At 45.9% G+C, this 23561-nt stretch overlaps 1 protein-coding gene across 18 annotated transcripts in view; it reads left to right on the top strand.

Annotated features, from left to right (window-relative positions):
* Positions 1–23561, top strand: part of LOC105484354 (uncharacterized) — a 350064-nt gene that overhangs the window by 178260 nt on the left and 148243 nt on the right. For 12 of the 18 annotated variants that reach the window (XR_011610987.1, XR_011610983.1, XR_003018651.2 and 9 more), the window contains one exon: positions 10444–11228. The exons of 4 other annotated variants lie outside the window; for them this stretch is intronic. The gene's annotated coding sequence lies outside the window, so the exon portion shown is untranslated. Of the gene's footprint in view, positions 1–10443; positions 11229–23561 lie in introns of those variants that run through there. 2 more of the 18 variants (XM_071075470.1, XM_071075465.1) reach the window with 1 other exon arrangement.

Genomic DNA, 23561 nt, shown 5'->3' with positions numbered 1-23561 from the left:
ATAAGCGGCAGAACTAGGATTTCGGGCCGGCACTGCTTCCGAGTTTCCTGGTGCTCTTGTTTACGGCAGTCTGGAGAAGAGTTGCCCTCTCCGCCTTCCGTCTGCCTGCTGCCACCCTCCCTCAGACTTACTCCGATCTTGCCCCTGACCTCTTCACCAAAACTGCTCTGCAAGCCATGGAGGACCTGCATGTGGCCAGACCAGATGACCAGCTCCCCCTTCCTCAGGACACCTTCTTCATTTGCCTTCTAAGCCACCATCTTCTTCCTGGTTTTCTTCTTCACTCCCTTTTCAGTCTTTTCCTGCTTCCTCTTCAACTCCCCCAAGGTCTAGACTTTGGATTGCTCCAGGGCTCAGTTCCCTACTCTGCGCACACTTCCGCCCACGGCTCCCAGGGTCCTGTGGCCAGCCCGTTCTCCCTGCACTGCAGGCCCATGCCTCCAGCTGCCTTTTCGTGCCTCTACTAGGGATGGCTGATAGATTGTCAAACTCCAGCTCTCCCCACCCACCTCACACCCCCTTGCAACTTCCCACCTCCCTCAGTGGCAATTCCATTCTTCCAGTTGCGCAGGCCCGAGAACCTTCAGTCTATTTGCTTTTTTTCACACTCCATTTCCAGTCTCGGTAAATTGTGTGGCTCTACCTTCGAAGTGCAGACCACTTTGCACCACATCTACCTCTATCCTGTACCATCCTATCCTGTACCATCTACCCCTATCCTGTACCATCTACCCCTATCCTGTACCATCAGGTTTTACCTGAATAATTCATTAGCATCTTCACTGATTTCCTTGCCTTAGCCCTTTCATGACCGCAGTCAGTTGTCCACAGAGTTCTTTTAAAATGTAAGCAGCACCCTCCTCTGGCCCCATCTCGCCCTCTGCTGCTCCCTCTCTGACCCCTCAGCTCTCCCTTTGCTTTCTCCGGACTTGTGGCCCCTGTGTGCTTCTCAGATGTGCAAGTGATGCTCCGCCTGAGGGTCTCTGCATGGGTCCTGCCCTGCCTGGAAGATCTTCCCAGGAATCTGCACAGATCCCTTCAAGTCTCTGGTCCAGTGTCACTTTCTCATGAAGCCTTCCCTGCTCAGTTACTCTAAATTTGCAGCCTCTGCGCCTCCAGCAGCACACAGCATCATCTGACACATGCTCTATCCATTTGTTAGTTGTCCGTCTCTCCACATTCCCTGTGAATGAAGACAGCTTCATTACCTGAAGGCAACATTTTTGCTTGTTTTGTTCATAGCTGCATCCTCAACATTGTCCCCTGACATACAGGGTATGCTTTAAAAATATTTGAATGCTAGGTACTTTTATCTTTGTTTGACAATATAGTAATTGAGGGTCTTAGGAAGTTAAGTTACTTGCCCAGGATCACAGACCCTAGAATTGCCAGGATGGGACTGAAACCCTGACATGCACTTAACTTACCATGTGCTGCTTTTTCTTGTTAACTAAGGACAATAATACATAACACAGTTACTTCGAGGATGAAATGAATAATGCACAGAAAAGCACTTTATTAATCCAAGTGTGCCAAAAAAATGTGACTTATCTAATTTATTGAGAACGCTAGCTTTCATGTCTCTGTCATTCGGCAGCCCACTCAGAGATTCTTTTGTGTTTCTGGATTTTTATTTGGGAGTAGCCACTGCTGCTGCCACTGCTGCCAAATAACATTTTCTTCTTTTTTCTGCCATTGGTGTGAGAAGTGTGTGTGTGTGTGTGTGTCTTTTATCTGTCTGTAACTGTTGTGGTCCCTCCTCCCCTCATACACCCACTGGCCTTCAGGTCAAGAGCTTTCCTGACCCCTGTGGCCTGTCAGCAGCAGGGAGCAGTGGAGCTGGCACCTGTGTGGCTGTCATTATTGGTTCATGTATATGTTCCTGGGGCAGACACTTATGTTATCAGCAGGTGCTTTGCGGGTGTCAGGAGTCCCATCTTGCACAATTCTCCTGGCAGCCTGTCTGTCCCCTGCCCCCACTCTGCAGCTGCCTGGAGTGAAGTGATCACAGGCCCATTATGGCTAAATACCAGGGACATAAAATGAAGCAAGCGCACTTGATGAACCGCAGAGCTGCTGCTCTCAAGTGCAGAATTTATGTCTCCCTGAACCCAGGGCAGCTTCCCTGGGCTTATAGCATAAAGCATAGAGCAGTTTGGCCCTTCTAATGCCTCATGTTGTAATAATGACACAGCTACAGGAAGAGATGGTGAAGCTTTCCCCATCTATCCCCTTCTTGTGTTGTTTATTCATTTGTGTTCCTGATTTTGAAGTGGGAGAAACATGCAGCCACTTCTTAGGGAGCACCTTAAACTGTTTTTTTCTGAAGACAGGAGAGCTTTGACACTTTAGAAAAGGAGAACAGCATTGAGAATGTCTAGTGGTTGGATGTCTGGGCCTGGTTACTGTTCTCACGTGGGTTGTACAGTGGGATGTAATTGGCTGTGTACAGGGACTTAGCATGGACTCCAGATCTGGTCAAGCTGTTCTCGGCAGGCACCCCTTCAACAGCCTGTGACATCCTTGGCTCCCTCCATGCTGTTGACCCTGGGCAGTGTAGGGGTGGGTGGAGAGAGTTGCACTTTTCCTGGGGGGCTTTAGAGCAGCCTGGCCCACACTGAAAACTCAAGCACGATGTGGTGCATCTTTTAACCCAGAACGACTGCCCAGCCGGCATGTAGCGGCACCTTCCAGGCATCAGGGTTAGCCTGATTAGCAACAGACTTTACCTGCTGCCAAATGAGACACACCCGGAGGGCCTGTGTTCCTCTCACAACCCTCCCTGTGTCCTCAGCTTCCAGAGCTGACAAGCAGGAACCAGGCATGGACTCTTGATCTGTGTCCCATTGGTCCACATGCCTTGTAGGGGATAGCCTGGCGTCCCCTGCAGAAGCAGCTGCGTGGAGTGGGAGGAACATAGTTTCTGAGCCAGAAAAAGCTTGATTGGAATCCCAGCTGCACTATTGACTTTCTAACTCCCTAGGGCCTGCTCTAAGCCTCAGTTCCCTTGTCTGCAAAATGGGGATGAAGTCTGCTGTGAGGCTTGCGTGTTTGTGGAGGACTTCAGTGCAGTCGCTTGATAGGTATTGAGCAATCAGGAAGCAGTAACTGCTGTTCTTATTTGTGGGGGCGCTGGAAGGCACTGTGGGGTCACACAAATGGGTGGACTTTGGAATCAGGTCTGAGTTCAAATCCTCATTCGGCAGGTCATTCATTAAATACTTAACGAGTACTTATTGCAGGTTTTATAGTGGAGTTGAGATTGTGCTTGTTCCCAGCAGTCTTTGATGTTGGGTAACAGCATACTTTACTGAATCTCAGTTTCATCATTTAGATGGGGGTAAAAATACCAATCTTGTATGATTGTGGTGGGAATGAAATAAGTATTTATAAATGGCAGCTAGCTAGTTTATTATTACAGAATTTTCTATTCTAACTCAATGGTTAGTTGCCTAAGATGAACTGCTTGTCTTAAAATATTCCAGCTTTGATATTCAGTCCAGCAGATGTTTGTTGAGCACCTGTTATATAAAAGGCATCATGCCAGCCCAGGAGAATATTCTTACCAGCAAGGCACATTTGCAGTCCCCCAAGAAGTGGAGACGTCAGAGGCCCAGCCAGCTAGGCAGTAGCTGCCAGTCAGTGCTGCAGTAAAGGTATAAACCAAGTCCTGAGATAGATAGCACCGAGGAGGAAGCTGTTGTTTCTGCGTGGAGGAGCTGGTGAAGGCCATGTGTGATGGTTGTCTAAAGATGAGAGACTGCACAGGCAGGTGACAGTGCGAGGGAAAAGGGCATTCCAGCAGAGATGTTCCATCAGCAAAGGCGTGGAGCTGAGAGCCCACAGGGAGGCTCAGGTGTGGTGGTAATAGTGGGTCATTTGGGTGTGGTGAGGCTGGAAAGAGTGAATGGGGCTGGGCTGTGAAGGCTTAGGGAGTTCTCAGCCTTGTGGGCTGAGCCTATGATGTGGAAGGCTTACAGGAGGGCAGAGTGAGCCCCTGACTGCATGGGGCAAGCTGTCCGGTAAAAGTATAATGCCAGCTACTCATGGAATTTAAAACTTTTCTAGTAGCCACATTAAAACAGAAAAAAGAAAACAGGTGGAATCGATTTTAATAATAGATTTCATTTAACCCAGTATATTCAAAACATTATTTCAACATGTAATCAGCATAAATAACTTTTAATGAGCTATTTGGCATTCTTTCTTTTGGTACTAAGCCTTCAAAATCTTGTGTGTATTTTATACCACAGCACAGCTGAATTTGGACCACAGCCATATGGCTGATGTTCAACACATGGCCGGTGGCTGCTGCATTGGCCGCACAGGGTTAGCGGGTCTGGGGTGATGAGTTGAAAGTGATCTTCCTTGTCCTAGACCTTCCCCTGAGAGCCTGAACCAGCCTTCTCCCATCAAACCTTTAAACAGACCTGCCCAACAGCTAATTGGCAACTCAGGGAAAAGAGAAAACCTGGGGAATTTTGTCATCCATGGGTTTTATGGTGCAAAAAAAAAAAAAAAAAGTAGAATTCCCTGGTGTTTCCCAGATTCATGTACATCTCCAAGGGACAGACCTCACTGGACAGCAAGTTACTGTGTACCATTTATTGAGCCTCTGGTATGGCCTGTTCATCCACTACATACTTCAGATAATACATTATTTCTAATTTTTCGATGTCTACAAAACAGGTTTCTCACCCATTTTACAGAGGAGGAGAGTCGGGACATGAGAGATTTAGTACCTTGTCCAAGATCGTTTAACCCGATGAGGCAGAGCTAAGGCACAAACCTGATTTCGAACCTGTGTTCCTACCTTTCCCTAATAGGATCTAACACTCTGTGTACATTATAATCTCCAAATCGGAGAAAAGTGCATATAAGAAGTTAGCATGTGTGCATACATGCATATCTACATACACAGAAGTAGGAAAAGATGGGAAAGTTACAATCACAGAAAAAAAATCACAAACAGTTCTGTGCTGAAGAATGCGTCCCCGCTTTCCTCCTCTCTGCCTCTGGTCTCCTGCCCACACATCCTGGGGACCATTTGGAATGTCCCCATACCGACCGGTTGCCGTGGGTGTGTGCTGGTGGGGGGTAGGGGTGTAGCAGGTGGAGTTTCATTAGAATCAGTAGAACTCAGGCGTTTGTGAAGTTTCCGTTTCCCTGGTTAGGGAAGCTAGAGGCCGTGGGGCACTGGCATTTGAGAAGCTGGAGGTTGCAGCTTCCATCCTGCCTGAGCGGCTTGCTGGGCAGAAGCCAGGCTGAGCAGGCTGAGATGTGAGCTTCATTTATTTCTCTCTGCAAGGGGCTGCTGAACCATGATGGGGGCACAAAGTGGGTGAAGGGCGGGAAGACAAGTGCGGTGCACCCAGGAAGGTGGGGACTGTCCAGGCTTCAGAGTCACAGATGTGGGTTTGACCTTTGACTCTGCCAGTCCTTTCTTTTGTGTCAGTGGCAGGGCCTTGGATTCCTCATTGTGAAACTGGAGCAGTCATTTTAGGCAGAGCTCTTTCCAGTGTAATGGACAGAGACCCTTGGAGCCAGTCAAAGTTGAAAGAGGTGTTCATCACATACAGAGACACATCGGAGTACCCTGAGGACAGAAGCCTGTGTAGAGCTGGCCTCCCAGGGGACTGGACTTCTCTTGTGGCCTCTCAGGAGTGCTCCCTCCACCCCCAGGCCTCTCTCCTGCCTGCCTTCCCTGGTGACTACATCTGTGTGATTGTCTAACTTCAGTGTCCCTTCATGTCTCTTAGATTCTTGAAGTAGAGGCCAATTGGCCCAGCTTCTCCTCTAGGCAAGCCCACATTTCAGGGCAGATGTGATTGAGCCAGCCCTGGCCCAGGAGGCTGCCCAGTGCAGCTCCTGGGCCCAGAGCCATGGTGAGGCAGTCCTCAGCCCAGAGGGAGGCAGGCAGGCATGGACAGTGTTCTGTGGTGGCCTTTTCACCCTCCAAAGGTGATTACTTCTTGATTTCTCTTCCCCGAGCCTGCCTCCCAACTTCCCAGACTTTAAGCTGAAACCTCCGATTTCATTGAAAATAAACAGAAGCCTTTAGTCCCCCAACCTCACAGTACGGAGCCACCCCCACCCCCGGTGCCATCTCCCTACCCTCCTCTTGTTGAGTTCGAAGGGTCCTTTGCCTCTCAAAGGCAGGTCTGTCCATTCGGCTTCCCGTCTTGCTCCTACACAGACCTCTTCTTTTTTCAGTGTCAGGGTTTTCTCCCATTCTATTAGATCCCTCAAACATCATTCTCTGGTTTCTCTTATTATTTAAAGAAAAACCCTTTTGGCCACACACACTCTTCCCACAGAACTTTGAAGCAGTTGGCGGCCCTGGTGCTGTTTGGCACGCTGGCATGCAGACCCGTCATCACAAGCTACCGGAAGACAGGGGGGCTTGCAGCAGAGTGTCAGCCAGCTCTGCACTGAGCACGTGCCACTGACAGTTTTTCCTTGGCCAAATGTTCCCGAGCAAGGAAGCAGTGTGTTCGCTTATGTTCTGGCCCAAGTGCCTCTGTCTTCTGACAGTTGACCTTCTTGACTGTCTTGGTTCCCACAATGGCACGTTCTCTTTTTCCTCACTCCTGTTCTCTGAGTACCCCCTTGCTCTTCCCCTTCCTGCCCGCTCTTCCACTTCCTACCCTGTAGCTGTCAGGGTGCCTTGGGGCTCAGTCCTGGGCCCTTTCTCTGCCTGCCTTGGACATGATCTCTCTTAATCCAATAGTTGATGACTTCCAAATACAGATCCTCAGCCCAGACCCAGCTCCTGACTCATTTATCCTATTGTCTCCTTGATATTATTTCCACGACGATCTCTAAGAAGCATCCTCACACGCAGAGAGGTACCCACAGAGCACTCAATGCTCTTCTTGAGCCCACCCTTCCCCAGTGCCCACTCCTCCCCATGCCCCTTCTTGCTTCTCAGGAGACAGAATCACCACCCATGCCACCCATGCGGTGGTTCAGGCTCCAGACCTTGGATTTATTCTTGTGTCCCCCTTTCCCTTATTTGCCATGTCCAGTCAGTCACTGGGGCCTGTCCCTTATACCTTCAGAACATAACTCCATCCTCCTCTTTGTCACCGCTGATCCACCCCGTGTCCAAGCCACCACCAGCCCCCCAGCCCCTAGACTGCTCCAGAGCCTCCCTTTGCGTTCCCTCACAATCCACTCCCCACTGACCAGCCAGAGGGAGCTTTTCAGCACCTGCGCCTCCCTGCTGGAAAGCCCTTCAGCGCCTGCTGCTGTTCTTGGAATAATCTTGCCATGGCCTGCAGTACCTCTGCTTCTCCCTCCCCTCCCCTCCCCTCCCCTCCCTGGAGTCCCCTCCTGCCCTCGCCACCTCGCCACCTCGTTCCTCTCACTCCTCGGTAAGCCATGCCCTGCCTGGCTCAGGCCACTCTGCCCTCTGCCTGGTGCTCTTCCCAGCTTTTTTCCTGGCTGGTCCCTTTTCACCAAAGGGTCTCCTCCCCAGTTGTTATCTCAGAGATGCTTTCCCTTGCTGCCCCAGGTCACAGGTGAGTGAGAGCAGAGACGCTGCTTCTCCTGAAGCCTGATGAAGTACGCAGGATTCAGATGGGCATGTTTGCCTTTTAAATCCTGACCAGACCGCCCCGGACCCAGTAGCTTGAGGCTTTTTTCCATGCCTCCAGGAACTTCTGAATGCATCTTAGAAATGTTGAGGACTGGTCATCGTGGAGGCTGGGGCCTTTGAATGTCAGCTGCACTTATGGGGGCAGATGCAGACAGCAGCTTGAAGTGCAGGAGGGAAGTCAGGCCCAGCACTGCTAGCCAGACAGCCAGGGCTCGGCTAGCCCCAGGCCCGGGGTGCCACCTGCCAGTCCTGTGAGGAATTTGGGAGAGACAGCAGTGGGCTCTGACAGGCCATTATCTTCACAAGGAAATGGCCATGAATCAGAGTGCTGCTGATGGCTTGTTTCATTTTAAATAATTTTTTTGAGGCCGTATCAGAGGGAATGGGCTGCCGTTTGCAGCTTTGAACAGGAATGCTGTCCATTGCTGTTAGAAGCCATGGGATATTTACAAACTGGGTGACTGTTGGCGTTTTTCCTCTTTGCTCCTTGGTTTCCTCCCTTCCGTGGTGGGGATAATTAATGCTGTCTGTCTGACACAGGGCCGTTGGGGTGCGTTCCAGGTGTTGGTATGTCGGCTAGCATGAATTCAGCGCCCGCTCTGTGCCGAGCCCTGAGTTATACAGCTTCCTATTCCATCCTCACCACGGTCCCGCGAAGGTGGGCACCACTCAAGGCTGCAGTCTGGCTTAGAGGAGCTCAGTGCACCCATCCCTGGGCCGCCCACGGGTATGGGTGGAGATGTCTCAGCCCACCTGTACCGCGTCCCTGTGGGTGGGCAGAGCTCTGCGTACAGATGCATTTGCTTTCCAGATTCTCACAGTCATCCTTTAAAACAAGCTGTTCTCTTTGTTCAGATGATGGCATGGAGGCCTAGTGGAGTTAAGTGACTTGCTCAAAGCCATTTAGCCTGTAAGTGATACGTCCTGGATTTGAAGGCAAGTCAGTCTGGAAGTCCTTTGGAAGACCTGAAAGGAGAATTGGTAAAGCCAGGGGTTCCTGTACCTTTCAGGCCTTAAGAAAGTAATAGTAGGTTGTTTTTGTTTTTGTTTTTTGTTTTTTGTTTTTGTTTTTTTCCCTCTCTCTGTTCCCAATTTCATGAAGGAAATTATACATTTGCCCAAATGGCACTTCCGTTAATATTTCCTGAACCTTAATGTTTGCTCTTGACTGGCATTATGCCATCCTAGCACAATAATATTTGTCATCTCATACCTTAGGAAACTCTGCCTGATTTTGAATGATACAACAAAGGTTTTGGGATCTAAATGGAATGAGAGGAATGGTAAGAGATTAAGGATCCCTCATAAAAAAAAAAAACAGGATGGTATCAATAAGACCTTTCCCAACTCTGAGTCCACATTCTGCCACCTCGGTCACTTAGATGGAGATGTCATCTTCCTCCCCAAGATGATGACAGGCCACCCACTACCCTGGGACAAAACAGGGCAGACAGTATAGAGCATAGGTCCCTCTGCTAGAGAACATTGGTGTACAGCGCTCTTCTGCTTCCAAGAACCCCTCACTCCGTGCTACTCGCCCAGGATATTGTAATGGACATCTGCCTTCGCTATATCCCTGCCTGATTCCTAACCCCACTCCTTCACTGTGTTTGGAAAGTACTCTTCCCGCTGTACAAATTGGAAGGCTAGGCTGTGGGCGTATGGACCTGGGCTTGTCTAGTCACACATGCATGAGAGCTGGTGATGCAGAAAGCTGGGGGGTGGGGAGTTCATCTGGAGACTGTGCCAGCAGCCACATCTAGTTTTTGGGGGTGGTCATGGTGGCTCGGCACCTCCTGCTCCAGTGCCCGTGTCCAGTGCTGACAGGTGGTGATGCAGGCTCTGGCATCCTCACACTGGGAGTGTGAGTTGGGATCCACTTATAGCAGCACAGCATAATGTCCTGCCCATTTTCTGAGCCTGGTTCTTTGGCTTTTCTGGGAATCAATGAGATGCCAAAGGCCTTTAAGTAAACTCCTCAATTTAAATCAGCCAAAGTCTTTTTCATCTGCTTAAAGCTAAGATGCTGACTTTTATAGAGATGTTCCTCTGTAGTTAGCCAAACATTTGTATTCATTCCTCAGGCCCCTGAAAGTTCTACTTCACCTGTTAGGACCCTCCACGGGCCACAGAATTCACAGGAGAATCCCAGGTTTAGTGGGTGGCAGGACTGTGGGCTCAGCCATCTCCCTTCATTATTATTGTGACCCAGGTTTCCATCATGCCTCCCAGACTGTGACCTCTGTGGGGACACAACTGAGTCCTTCATCTCTATCCTCAGCTCATTGAGCAATGCTTGGCACACGGTAGGTGCTCGGGAAGGTTTGAATGAATGGGCCAAGGAACCAACAAAGAGATGAGAGAAGTTGGTGCCTGTGGGCTCTCTGCAGCCTTAATGAGTCTGGCCTGGCTTGGGCAGGAAGGGGGCCACGTGCCTGGAGACTGCAGACTGCCTGCAGTTCCATGCTGGAGATGGGCTGGGGAGATCATGGAACTTACAGCAGGAAAGCAAGTAGCTAGAGCCATGAAAGGGACAGCCACTCCTCTGAGTGGAGGCAGCGTAGTTGGTACTTCCCGATCCTTTCACCTCATGGCACGTACAGAACACAGTATTATTTGTCTGGTACCCAGGGGTTTGTCCAGCTGGTGCTGGAGCAAAGGCCCCTCTCACAGCACACCGGTGACCCAGTGCCCACTGCTTAGAGCGCTGATCCCAAGGGAACTTAGAGACCCGTGTGGCCTCTTAGCCCTTTGTCATGTAAGTTGCAGATGTTTTTCCTAGTTGTGTATTTGCCTTTATGATTTATTTTTTCTTCCACTTGGTTTATTCTTGACCATCACAGTTCTTTCTACAGGAGGTTCCAGCCTTGACAGGAAGAGTGTGGCCCTTCCTGGAATCCCTCTGGACACACCCTCCTAGCTTCCTCTAGGAAAGATGCGGCAGCTCAAAGGGAAGCCCAAGAAGGAGACCTCCAAGGACAAGAAGGAGCGGAAGCAAGCCATGCAGGAGGCCCGGCAGCAGATCACCACAGTGGTGCTGCCCACGCTGGCCGTGGTCGTGCTCTTGATCGTGGTGTTTGTGTACGTGGCCACGCGCCCCACCATCACCGAGTGAGCCCTGCAGCCAGCCGCGGACCCCATCGGCAGGGAGAGGAGGCGCGGGAGGGGGACGCAAACAAAAAATGGCTTTCATATTCAGAGATGTTCATGTTGCTGAGCTGTAAGCTGGAGCACCCTGTCTTCTCTGGTCTTTGACTTGATTAAAGTATCTCCGCTTTTCTTGGGAGGGAATAGGGGATGTTTTATCAGTGAATGTGCCATACACCTTATGGTCCACTTCATGTGCCTTTCAGACTTCAAAGCGCGCGCGCGCGTGTGTGTGTTTCTTTTTCTCTCCTAAAAATCAATAAGTAGCTCCACCTGAAGAGGTGCGGAACCTCTGGGTCGGGAAGCAGCTGGAATCCGCACTCACCTCATTCCCATTGTTTGGATCATGCCTCTTTCCAACACGTGTCACAATCTCCAAAGGGACTGTATTTCTTCTCTGTGCTTAATGTGATTTGAAATATGTTGAATCAAAGTGAAATATTTATTTTTTGAATAAAGGAGATAATAGCCTTAAACTGGATGCTTATCATGTTTTGCCAGTTGCTGTCTGTGAGTCTCCCCCTGCCCAGGGGTCTGCCCCTCTTCCCTCCCCTTCCCTTTCTCCTGTGGCTCTCTCCACCTTCCCCAGCACTCCCTCTGCTCATCATTTCTGAGTAAAATTATGCTTTTTGACTGACAATTTTAAGATGGAGAGGGACAGAAAGGGTGCATTAATTGGCTTGCTTTAGAAAGTGAGAGTTCTAATTAGACTGTGACCACAGATGCTTTTTACACCAGTTAGGTTTTCCTACTTTAACTTGGTATGTTTGTGCAAACAGCAATGCAGAGTGGTCCTGGAAGTAAAGGTCAGGCTTGGTTTTGTTCTTATCTGAAAGGATGCAAATTGTTGGCATTCCAGCTGAGTTTTCAATGCAAATTGGCTGGAAGGGTTGCCTCATTTTATTCTAACAGCACTGCTCATGCGGTCCCAGTTCCTGATGGAGCAGCCTCTCTTTGGAAGTCAGATTCATGGTGACTGTTCTGAGGATTTCTGTTCTCCTGTCATTGCTGATTATGGAGATTTGTGGGGAGAGAAGCGCTTTTCCTAATCCCCGTGGCTGTGCGACTCGCTCATTGATGGCAGAGGCTGTTAGTGGAGATTTGGGGCCTCTTGGAGTGAGTCTCTCAGGAAGATGAAGCAGCTATTGAAAGGAAGGACTTCCCTGGCTGATGCCTGGAGAGCCTGGACTCGGCAGGCCGACAGAGCTCTGCGGCCCTACTCTGTCAGCTGGTCTCAGAGAGACCCGGTGCCTCCTTATACTTACTTAAGGGCCAATGGCCCTGGAAAGAGATTCGCTAAAATACTTAACAAATTCAGAGGCCGCTAGCATCACGTTCCTCTGAGGTTTCTGTTTTCCTCCCCTTTATTTGGTTCTGTTACAAACTTCAATGCTTGCTGGTCTGAGAAAGACTGCAGGCCACTGTCCCAAGGACTTTCTCATTCAGGGGCTGGAGGGAGGGGGAAGGCATCTGCAGCCATCCCTGCTCCTCACAGTGGCCGCCGTGCGGCTGGTGAGTCCCCTTCCAGGGGGGCAGATGCTGTGAGGATGGAGCAAGGACAGCCCATTCTTTCCAGCAGTAAGACCACAGTCTGCATGTCTTGCAATTACCTGATCGGCATTTAGTTCTCAGTCTGCCACTCAGAATTGTATATTACTTAATCCCACTGAACCTCAGTTTCTCCGTCCGTAAAGAACTGGTAAAGTCACTTTTAGGAAGGTAAACTCTCTAGTAGAAAATGTGGCTTTTAGAACAAACCTGGGTTTTGATGCAGATTTTGCTGCTGAAATTCCTCTGAATCCACTTAGAGGTTATCTTGCCTCATAGGAGTGTGGGGAGGGTTAAGTTGAAATAGTGTATTTGTAAAGCCAAGTCTAGTGCCTGGGGCTTAGTTACTCATAGTTACTGTGTAAACAATAGTAGCTTGATATTTTACATGTATTTATTTCTCACACAGCCTCATGAGGTAGGTACAATTATTACTCAATCTTACACAGGAGGAAGCTGAGGCAGGCCAGGGAGCCTGTCCATGTCACACGGCTAGTGAGTGGAGGAGCTCTGGTTTGTTTATTCTTAAGCTTGTGTTACAGTGCGTTTTAGACATACGCAAAACTAGATGCAGCATGCCTCAGGTCCCTGTTGACCATTCTTCAGCAAACCCCACTACCTGGCTGCTCCTGCCCGTCCATCTGCTCTGCCCCCACATCCAGACACCCTCATGCACACATGCCTTAGACTGTTTGGGGCAAAACAGGAGATGGGATTTTAAACCCAGGCAGCCTGGCTCCAGAGTCTATGCTCTTCTTCATCATTAAAATCTGTTGCCTTTCAGTAAATTATTTTTCTACTCCCCTGGTCTAAAGAAACCTTGCCTGCCCAGGGTATTTGAACAGCCCTCACCTGGTCATGGTGAACAGCCTTTGATGCCATCTTTAGACAAATGGGCTGTCAGTTTGGCCTGCCTTGTGGGCACTAACTCCACCCAGCCTCTGGTCTGTTGCTCAGCGAAAGAGGAGCTTCACCTGGTAGCGATAAGTGAAATAATCTTTTCCATGGGCTCCTTACTTAAAACATTTCAGTGTTCTTGCTTAGGAAATTTTGTGTATGATGTGAAAAGAATATAATCTTGGGGAAACAGACATATCTGAATTCTACCTCTGCCATTTTCTAGCTGAATGACCTTACTCAGGGCCCATGACCTGCACCCACTTGCCCCACGTCTGTGAAGTAAGGTTTAATTTCTAGGGGATGTTGGGAGGATATATTGAAATATGAAAATGGCATACTTTGTGCCTAGTACATTATGGAGGCCCCATAAATGGCCATTCCCTTTTCATCAGTGTGTTCAAAAACTCAGAATATAAATGAAGGCCTGCTCCCCAACGCTCTACTGGCCAAACAGACATGGCACACACAGTGTGATAGATCCTTTAGGTGCTTGTGGCTCTATCTTCACCACTGTTTTCCTCTTTATTGTCCATCAGGAGGCCTAATTGGTTTGAACTGGACCTTCAGAAGGCAGCTACTAGACAGGCTTGGTGAAGGCAGGCTGAAAATGGACCTTTAAAAGATAAACATTTTGATGTTAGTCACCTGGCAGGGACCAGATGCCAATTTACTGTGGACTTGCTTGGTGGAAGTTTAACAATTCTCAGGGGAAATAGTGCTCTCGTATGGGTGTACTTGGTAATGATTTGAGACACCAGCTTCCAAATTATTTCCAGCTATTCAATGGCTTCAAGGCAATACTGAATTATTTATTAGAAGTTTCACAGAAAGTCATACTGGGGTTTCAGCAGTAGAATCTAGCACTCTTGGCTTTCAGAGTCCTCATTACCAAGCCTAATGTTTCTTGAAGAGCATATTCTGAAAGAAAATTTGAGTTGGAAACAAGAATAGAAACCATTGTCATTGGTTTAAAAGGTGTCATTTGATGTATTTTTTTTTTTTTTTAAGTCGCGATACCAAGATGTGTTTGCGTATACATTTTCTGGCTAATGAAAATCTTGGTGATTATGGAGGGTATGAGACTGAGAGAAGAAGGATCTGGACCCAGTCTGCTACTCCGTGTGACACTGGCCAGGCACCTCATATAGGTATGTTGGACCATACAATCTCATGAGAGCTCTTATATCCCAGAGCTTCTGTGAACATACAGTTAACAAAATACCTATGTGAATGAATAGATTTACTTGGAGCTCAGAGAACCAATGGCACCTGGTGTAAGAGGTCTGAGGATAGAAGCTACAAGGTAGCCTGTGTATCTTCTCGTGATCTTCCCAGATCTCTATAAATGCAGTGGTTGCTACCAACTGGTCATGAGTCTAAACTTGTAAAGGTTAAGTTCAGTTTGATTGGTCCTGAGGCCACCATCTATTAAGTTTTCCTGGTCAGTTCAAGGACAGAGCAAGTATGCACCCATCCATCCTTCATGTGTCCTTCATGAGGTAAGATAGGGAACCTGCAGCCAGGCTCGTCTGTGAACTGGAGATGGTTAAGACACTGCTGTAGGTTGCTAGGAAAATTCAAGAGATGATTGCCCTTCCCTCTTCCCCAAAAGGGTCTCACACCGTTCATTACTTTTCAGAGGTAGAAAAATAAGGAAATCTTTTGAAATTATGGCTCTGAGGTTTTTTGTTTGTTTGTTTGTTTTTTGTTTTTTGTTTTTTGTTTTTTTGGGAAGTCTACCATCACATTCCCTATATCTCTGCCTTGAATATATCCCATACAGAATATTTTTCAAAGATGTCTGCCTTTGAATGTATTTGAAACTAATTCTGTGTTCTGTACAATATTTCCCAGACTTTTGCTTAAACATTAGAAATGAGATACAGAATTTTGGGATCAGGAAGATGAATGAATAGCCTCCTCTAAATCTTTTGAGAGTATCTGTATTAGAATTGCAGAAGGGTTTGTACATCCTCTGGATCCGTGTCCCCTTTCCTCCGTGCTTGAAATAGCAGGCAGAGCAACTGTGCACGTATGGTTTGCCTCTACCTGTCAAAACTCTTACTGTCAGGCCTAACTTTTTCTTACGAATCTTAATGCAGTTCAGTAGGCAGTCCTCTTCTGCGTATTTTCTCATTACAAGGCAAATGTCCCTGACTTCAGTGTATTTCAGTCTTGTCATGTGTATTATCTCCCTGCCTGCCAGTTCTTTGGAAAGGAGCCAGTCTTTTCAAAAAGCTTTTATTCCCTTGAACTGTTAACAACTTAAGGAATGTGGAACTGAGAGAGGATTTGGATGCTCAGCAATGTCATGGTTAAGGGTCTTCTCCTTCCCTTGTGTTCACTTTCCCATTGTTTCATAAAAGTTGTCTGCTTTTGAACTTTCCCACAAGGAAACTTTCATCCAACCTTTGAATATTCCCTTCCAACTGAAATAGGCACAACTGGTCACACGGGGATCACCCAGCTTTTTCAGAAACCATATTAAGTCATTTGGGATCAGGCTTAACCTCAAAGGCACTGACCAGTTTGGGTTGGAAAAAATTAAGAAAGCCCATTATGAACTCTTTTTTCAGACTCCTCCACCTTGAAATTTCTCTGTCTCCACCTGATTCTGTCAAAGGTCTACCCATGTGTTGCATCCACCCCAATTCTCCAGAGACATTGAAATTTTCCTATCTCACACAGTCCTCCCAGATTAGATTTTAAAAGACATATTTAAAGCAAAAATGTACAAAACGTTGAAGAAAAAAAGGAAAAAGGAAGGCAAATATGAACAAAACCTATGGCAACAGTTTTAACATCAGCAAAAGAAATATAAGGTGAACATGCCATGAGGGACAAAGGATGACATATACTAGTACTCTGATAAAAGATTATGAATGTGTAAATATAGCTTCAAAATATATAAAGCAAGCGACTATTGACAGGACCATGAGAAGAAATACATCACAATTTTAGTTGTTTGTAAGGTAGCACTTTTAGAATTTGATAGATCAAGCAGATGAAAGGAGCACATATATAGAAGATTTGAATAATAACATTAATAAGCTTGATATGGTATATAAAACTAGATCCTTTTACTCAATGGAGAATTTAATTTTTTAAGAGTGCACATGAAAAACGTTAATAAAAATTCGCTTGGTTTTCAGTTTTGGTGGAAAATAACCCACAGATTCAAGAAATTCAACAAACTGTAAGTAGGGTAAACAAAGAAAACCACGCCTAGGCATGTCAGAGTCAAATTACTAAAAACCAAAAATAAATAGTGGTGGGCATAGAAATCTAGCCTCAACCTTCTCTACCATTTAGCACTTGAAAAGCAATGCCTACAAAGTTCTCAGGGAGAAAAAGACCAACCCAAGAGCTCTTTTTATGTTTCCTTTGTATAATATGTTGCTCATTTAACAACTATTTTCAGTGTAATGACTATGTGTAATGACTTGGTACTGGGAGATACATCAGTGAGAAAAATATAAAATATTCCTGTCTTTATTAAATAGAGTACATTCTAGCAGGGGAACACATCAAACTAACATGTATAACTGCAATACATAAGCATTTCTAAACATGGAAGAATTAGGGACTATTTCTCCTGAGTATTTTATGAAGAAACCATAAGAGGATAGTGTCCAAACAAGAGAAATGGAGAAGCTACAGGAAAATAACTTCCTATAGGATTATGATAAAATTAACTGTGCAAACTATGGTTTCAGAAATGTTATAACAAGTTGGAAGGGAGAAGATATGAGGTGGCATAAGTATTCTTTCTTGCTCTTTTAATGTTAGGACTTGAAATTATTTAAAGCTGATAATATACTTTGAAGTGTAAGGGTAAGTACTGAAAGAATAAATAGAAATAATATAACCAGCTTATTTGGTGGAGGAGCAGTATGAAGTGAAGCACACTATTATTTTATTGTTGCTTATGTATGGTGTCAGTAGATAGAAATTAAGGAAATAGAGGATTAACGAATAAAGGTGCTAGATGAAAACATGGGGGAGAACTCCGTATCACTGGTCTGGGCGATGATTTTTTTGGATATGAACCCAAAAGCACAGACAACGAAGGCAAAAATGGACAAATGGGATTACCTCGAATGAAAAAGCTTCTGACCCAAGGAAACAATCAACAGAGTGAAGAGACATCCTACCGAATGGTTAAAAAAAAAAGTGCAAACTATACATTTGATAGGGGGTTAATATCCAAAATATATACGGGGAGATGGTTAATGGGTACCCCCCCAAAATGGAATGAATAAGATGTGGTATTTGATAGCACAATAGGGTGACTATAGTCAATAATGTATATTAAAATAATGAATATAGTTGGATTGTAACTCAAAGGATAAATGCTTGAGGGGGAATGGATACCCCATTCTCCATGATGTGCTTATTTGACATTGCATGCCTGTATCAAAACATCTCATGCACCCCTTAAATATATACACCTATATACTCATATAAATTTTAAAACCCCAAATATATATAAATATATATGGAACTCAATAGTAAGAAAACATTAGAAAATGAGCAAAAGACCTGAATAGACATTCTCAAAAGACATACAAATGGGCAACTGGTATATGAAAAAATATTCAACCTCACTAATCAGGGAAATGCAAATTAAAATAATATCACCCTTATACCTGTTAGAATGGCTATTATCAAAAGGACAAAAAAATAAGTGTTGGAGAGGATGTGAAGAATGGAACACTTGCACACTGCTTATGGGAATGTAAATTAGTGCAGCCATTATGGAAAATATGGAGGTTCTCCAAGACATTAAAAGTAGAACTACCATGTGATCTACCAATCCCACTACTGGGTACATAGTTAAAGGAAATGAAGTAAGTACGTCAAAGAGATATCTGTACTGTTATATTCACTGCAGCACTATTCACAATAGCCAAGATACAGAAACAACCTAAGTGTCCATCAGGGGATAAATGGATAAAGAAAGAGGTATATATGCAATGGAATACTGTTCAGCCTTTAAAAAGATGGAATTTCTGTCATCTGTGACAATATGGATGAACCTGGGAGGGTTTATGTTAAATGAAATAAGCCAGGCACAGAAAGATAAATACTGCATGATCTCACTTATATGTGTAATCTGAAAAGGTTGAACTCATGGAAGAGTTGCAGGGGCTGACGGAAGGGGGTTTGAGAGCTTTTGGTCAACAATACAAAATTTCAGGAGGAATAAGTTCAGGAAATCATTTAATACAGCATGGTGACTACAGTTAATGCATTCTTGAAAATTACTAAGAGTAGATTGTAAGTATTCTCATCACAAAATGACAACTATGTGAGGTAATGTGTATGTTAATTAGCGCCATTTAGCCATTCCACAATGTATACATATTTCAAAACAACATATACATGATTATGCACAATTTTTATCAATTTAAAAAGCTAAAAACCAACATTCTGGAGAGGCCATGGAGAAATGGGAATGCTTCTATGCTATTGGTGAAGGAATGTAAATTAATTCAGCCACCGTGGAAAGCAGTTAGGAGATTTCTCAAAGAATTTAAAACAGAGTTACCATTTCACCCACCATCCCATTACCGGGTATATGCCCAAAGGAAAATAGACCATTATATCAAAAAGACACACACACGCATGTTCATTGCCATGCTGTTCTCAATAGCAAAGATGGGAAATCAACTTAGATGCCCATCAGTGTGAACTGGATAAAGAAAATGTGGTACATGGAATACTATGCAGCCTAAAGAATGAAATAATGTCTTTTGTAGCAACATTGATGGAGCTGGAGGACATAATCCTAACTGATACAGGAACAGAAAACCAGACACCCCATGTTGTCACTTATAAGTGACAGCTAAACATTGAGCACCCATGGACGTAAAACTTAGGAACAATAGATACTGGTGGGCTACTAGAGGGGGGAAGGAGGGAGAGGTGTGTAGGTTGAAAAACTTACTACGTACTGTGCTCACTACCTGGGTGCAATATACCCATGTAACAAACCTGCATAGGTACTCACTATCTAAAATAAAAGCTGAAATTAAAAGGAAAAATCAGGAAATTATATGAAATATATAATGATCATTTGAAAAACAAATGAAAAACCTTTCCTGACAAAAAACAAGAGAAAAAAAATAACAAAGTAGCCATTAGTGAGAGACAGGACTAGCTGGATTTCCTAAGCCGACTAAGAATCCCTAAGCCTAGCTGGGAAGGTGACCGCTTCCACCTTTAAACAGGTAGTTTAAAGGGCTTGCAACTTAGCTCACACACGACCAATCAGATAGTAAGGAGAGCTCACTAAAATGCTAATTAGGCAACAACAGGAAGTAAAGAAATAGCCAATCATATGTTGCCTGAGAGCACAGTGGGAGGGACAATGATCGGGATATAAACCCAGGCATTCAAGCCGGCAACAACAGCCTTTGGGTCCTTTCCCTTTGTATGGGAGCAGTGTTTTCACTCTATGTCACTCTGTTAAACCTTGCAACTGCACTCTTCTGGTCTGTGTTTGTTACCGCTCGAGCTGAGCTTTCGCTTGCCATCCACCACTGGTGGTCTGCTCCTGATCCAGTGAGGCGCCCATTGCTGCTCCTGATCGGGCTAAAGGCTTGCTCTCGTTCCTGCATGGATAAATGCCTGGGTTCATCCTAATTGAGCTAAACACTAGTCTCTGGGTTCCACGGTTTTCTTCCGTGACCCACGACTTCTGTTAGAGCTGTAACACTCACCGCATGGCCCAAGATTCCATTCCTTGGAATCCGTGAGGCCAAGAAACCCAGGTCAGAGAACATGAGGCTTGCCACCATCTTGGAAGTGGCCTGCCGCCATTTTGGAAGCAGCCCACCACCATCTTGGGAGCTCTGGGAGCAAGGACCCGCTGGTAACATTTTGGTGGCCACGAAAGGACCTTCAAAGTGGTGAGTAATATTGGACCACTTTCGCTTGCTATTCTGTCCTATCCTTCCTTGGAAAGTGGAGGAAAATACCGGGCACCTGTCAGCCAGTTAAAAATAATTAGCGTGGCCGCCAGACTTAAGACTCAGGTGTGAGGCTATCTGGGGAAGGGCTTTCTAACCCCCAACCCTCTGGGTTGGACACATTGGTCTTCCTGGAGCCAGCTTCCACTTTCAGTTTTCTTGGGGAAGCCGAGGGCCGACTAGTAGCAGAAAGCTGTTGTCCCGAACTCCCAGCAGTAGCCGGTTGAGATCATGTCACAGCCAGAAGTTTCTACTCAACAGTCACCCATGCGTGCACCTCTACCTTTCCTTCTGACCCATACCTCCTGGGTCCGGACTACAACTTTCTTGAAAGTGTAGCCCCAAAATTCTCCTTGCCTCTGAATCTACGTCCTCTGATCCCTGCCTCCTACGTACTCATGGTTCAGACTTTCATTTCCTTTAGCAAGTTATATCTCCAAAGGGATCTAAGGAAGCTCTAGGATGCATCCTTAGACATCTAGGCTATAAACCCAGGGAGTCTTATCCCTGATATCCCTCCCGATTTAGGTATAAAGCTCTCGACATGGGCAGTTATGTGGGACCCATTACCCACCACCCTTGCTAGGGCCCCAAGTTTGTAATGGCTAAGAGAGAGAGATGGGGGGAGAGAGAGAGAGAGAGAAACAGGAAGTCAAAGAGAAAAAGAAAAAGATGGAAATAGTTAAAAAAAAAAAAAGTGTGCCCTATTCCTTTAAAAGCCATGGTAAATTTAAAACCTGTAATTGATAATTGAAGGTCTTGTCCGTGACCCTATAACACTCCAATGCCACTTTGTTGTCAGTGTAAATAAGGGCGTAGCCCTAAAGCACTGAGGCCACTGACAACCTGTAGCTTTCCTATCAAAAATCCTTAACCCAGTAACCCAAGGATGGGCCAAATGCATTCAGTCAGTAGTGGCAACTGCTTTGCTAAAAGTAGAAAAATAACTTTTAGAGGAAAGTTTGTTGTGAGCACACCTCACCAGTTCAGAATTATTCTAAGTCAAAAAAGCAAAAAGGTAGCTTACTAACTCAAAAATCTTAAAGTGTGGGGCTATTCTGTTAGAAAAGGGTAATGTACCTCCAACCACTGATAATTCCCTTAACCCAGCAGATTTCTCAACAGGGAATTTAAATCTTAATTACCATACAAAGGTCCGACCAGACCTAGGAGGAAGTCCCTTCAGGACAGGAAAATAGATGGTTCCTCCTAGGTGATTGAGGAAGAAACCACAATGGGTATTCAGTAATTGGTAAGGAGACTCTTGTGGAAGCAGAGTTAGAAAAATTGCCTAATAATTGGTCTCCTCAAACATGCGAGCTGTTTGCACTCAGCCAGGCTTTAAAGTACTTATAGAATCAAAACACTGTCTCAGTCATGACTGCAAAGGTTCACTACATGCTCTCTGAAATGAATTTGCATAAGAACTGTTGTTTATGCGAATGCATCTTGATGGGGCAGCTGGGTTGTTATGAAATACTCAGGAACCCAGCCCAGGTCTAGGACTCACCCCTGAGCGCAAAGGCAATGTTGGGCACGCTGATAAAAGACCGCTAGAATCCAGCAGCCCGGACCCCTTTCTTTGTGGTCAAGAGAGGCGGGAAAACAGGTGCAGGACTGCTACATCGGTGAGCGTAACTAATCCGATAAGCAGAGGTCCATGGGTGGTTACACACCCTCAAAAGGAATAAGCGTTAGGACCATAGAGGATGCTCTAGGACTGATGCTCATTGGAAAATGACTAGGGGCGCTGGCATCCCTATGTTATTTTTTCGGATGGGAAATGTTCCCCGCCGAAGGCAAAAACGCCCCTAAGATGTATTCTGGAGGATTAGGACCAATATGACCTTCAGGTGCCAAGAAAGAAAAGACATATTCTTCTGCAGTACCACCTGGCCACAATATCTTCCTCAAGGGGGAGAAACCTGGCTTCTTGAGGGAAGTATAAATTGTAACACCATCTTACAGCTAGACGTCTTTGTAGAGAAGAAGGCAAATGTAGTGAAGTGCCATATGTACAAACTTTCTTTTCATTAAGAGATAACTCACAGTTACGTAAAAAGTGTGATTTATGCCCTACAGGAAACCCTCAGTCTACCTCCCTACCCCAGTGTCCTCCTGACTCCTTCCCCAACTAATAAGGACCCCCCCTTCAACCCAAACCGTCCAAAAGGAGATAGAAAAAGGGGTAAACAATGAACCAAAGAGTGCCAATATTCCCCAATTATGCCCCCTCCAAGCTGTGGGAGGAGGGGAATTCGGCCCAGCCAGAGTGCATGTACCTTTTTCTCTCTCAGACTTAAAGCAAATTAAAATAGACCTAGGTAAATTCTCAGATAACCCTGATGGCTATGCTGATGTTTCACAAGGGTTAGGACAATCCTTTGATCTGACATGGAGAGATCTAATGTTACTGCTAAATCAGACACTAACCCCAAATGAGAGAAGTGCCGCCATAACTGCGCCCCGAGAGTTTGGCGATCTCTGGTATCTCAGGTCAATGATAGAATGACAAGAGAGGAAAGAGAACGATTCCCTACAGGCCAGAAGGCAGTTCCCAGCGTAGACCCTCACTGGGACACAGAATCAGAACATGGAGATTGGTGCCACAGACATTTGCTAATTTGCGTGCTAGAAGGACTAAGGAAAACTAGGAAGAAGCCTATGAATTATTCAGTGATGTCCACTATAACACAGGGAAGGGAAGAAAATCCTACTGCCTTTCTGGAGAGACTAAGGGAGGCAGCGAGGAAGCATACCTCTCTGTCACCTGACTCTATTGAAGGCCAACTAATCTTAAAGGATAAGTTTATTACTCAGTCAGCTGCAGACATTAGAAAAAAACTTCAAAAGTCCACCTTAGGCCCAGAGCAAAACTTAGAAACCCTATTGAACTTGGCAACCTCGTTTTTTAATAATAGAGATCAGGAGGAGCAGGCAGAACGGGACAAATGGGATTAAAAAAGGGCCACCGCTTTAGTCATGGCCCTCAGGCAAGCAGACTTTGGAGGCTCTGGAAAAGGGAAAAGTTGGGCAAATCGAATGCCTAATAGGGCTTGCTTCCAGTGCTGTCTACAAGGACACTTTGAAAAAGATTGTCCAAGTAGAAGTAAGCTGCCCCCTTGTCCATGCCCCTTATGTCAAGGGAATCACTGGAAGGCCCACAGCCCCAGGGGATGAAGGTCCGCTGAATCAGAAGCCACTAACCAGATGATCCAGCAGCAGGAATGAGGGTGCCTGGGGCAAGCGCCAGCCCATGCCATCACTCTCACAGAGCCCCAGGTATGCTTGACCATTGAGGGCCAGGAGGTTAACTGTCTCCTGGACACTAGCGCAGCCTTCTCAGTCTTACTCTTCTGTCCGGGACAACTGTCTTCCAAGGGGTCCACTAT

The sequence above is a fragment of the Macaca nemestrina genome, chromosome 12 (genome assembly GCF_043159975.1).
Source record: "Macaca nemestrina isolate mMacNem1 chromosome 12, mMacNem.hap1, whole genome shotgun sequence".
Taxonomy (NCBI): domain Eukaryota; kingdom Metazoa; phylum Chordata; class Mammalia; order Primates; family Cercopithecidae; genus Macaca; species Macaca nemestrina.
Note: the sequence above shows the minus strand (reverse complement) of the source record. Positions and strands in the feature narration are given on the sequence as shown.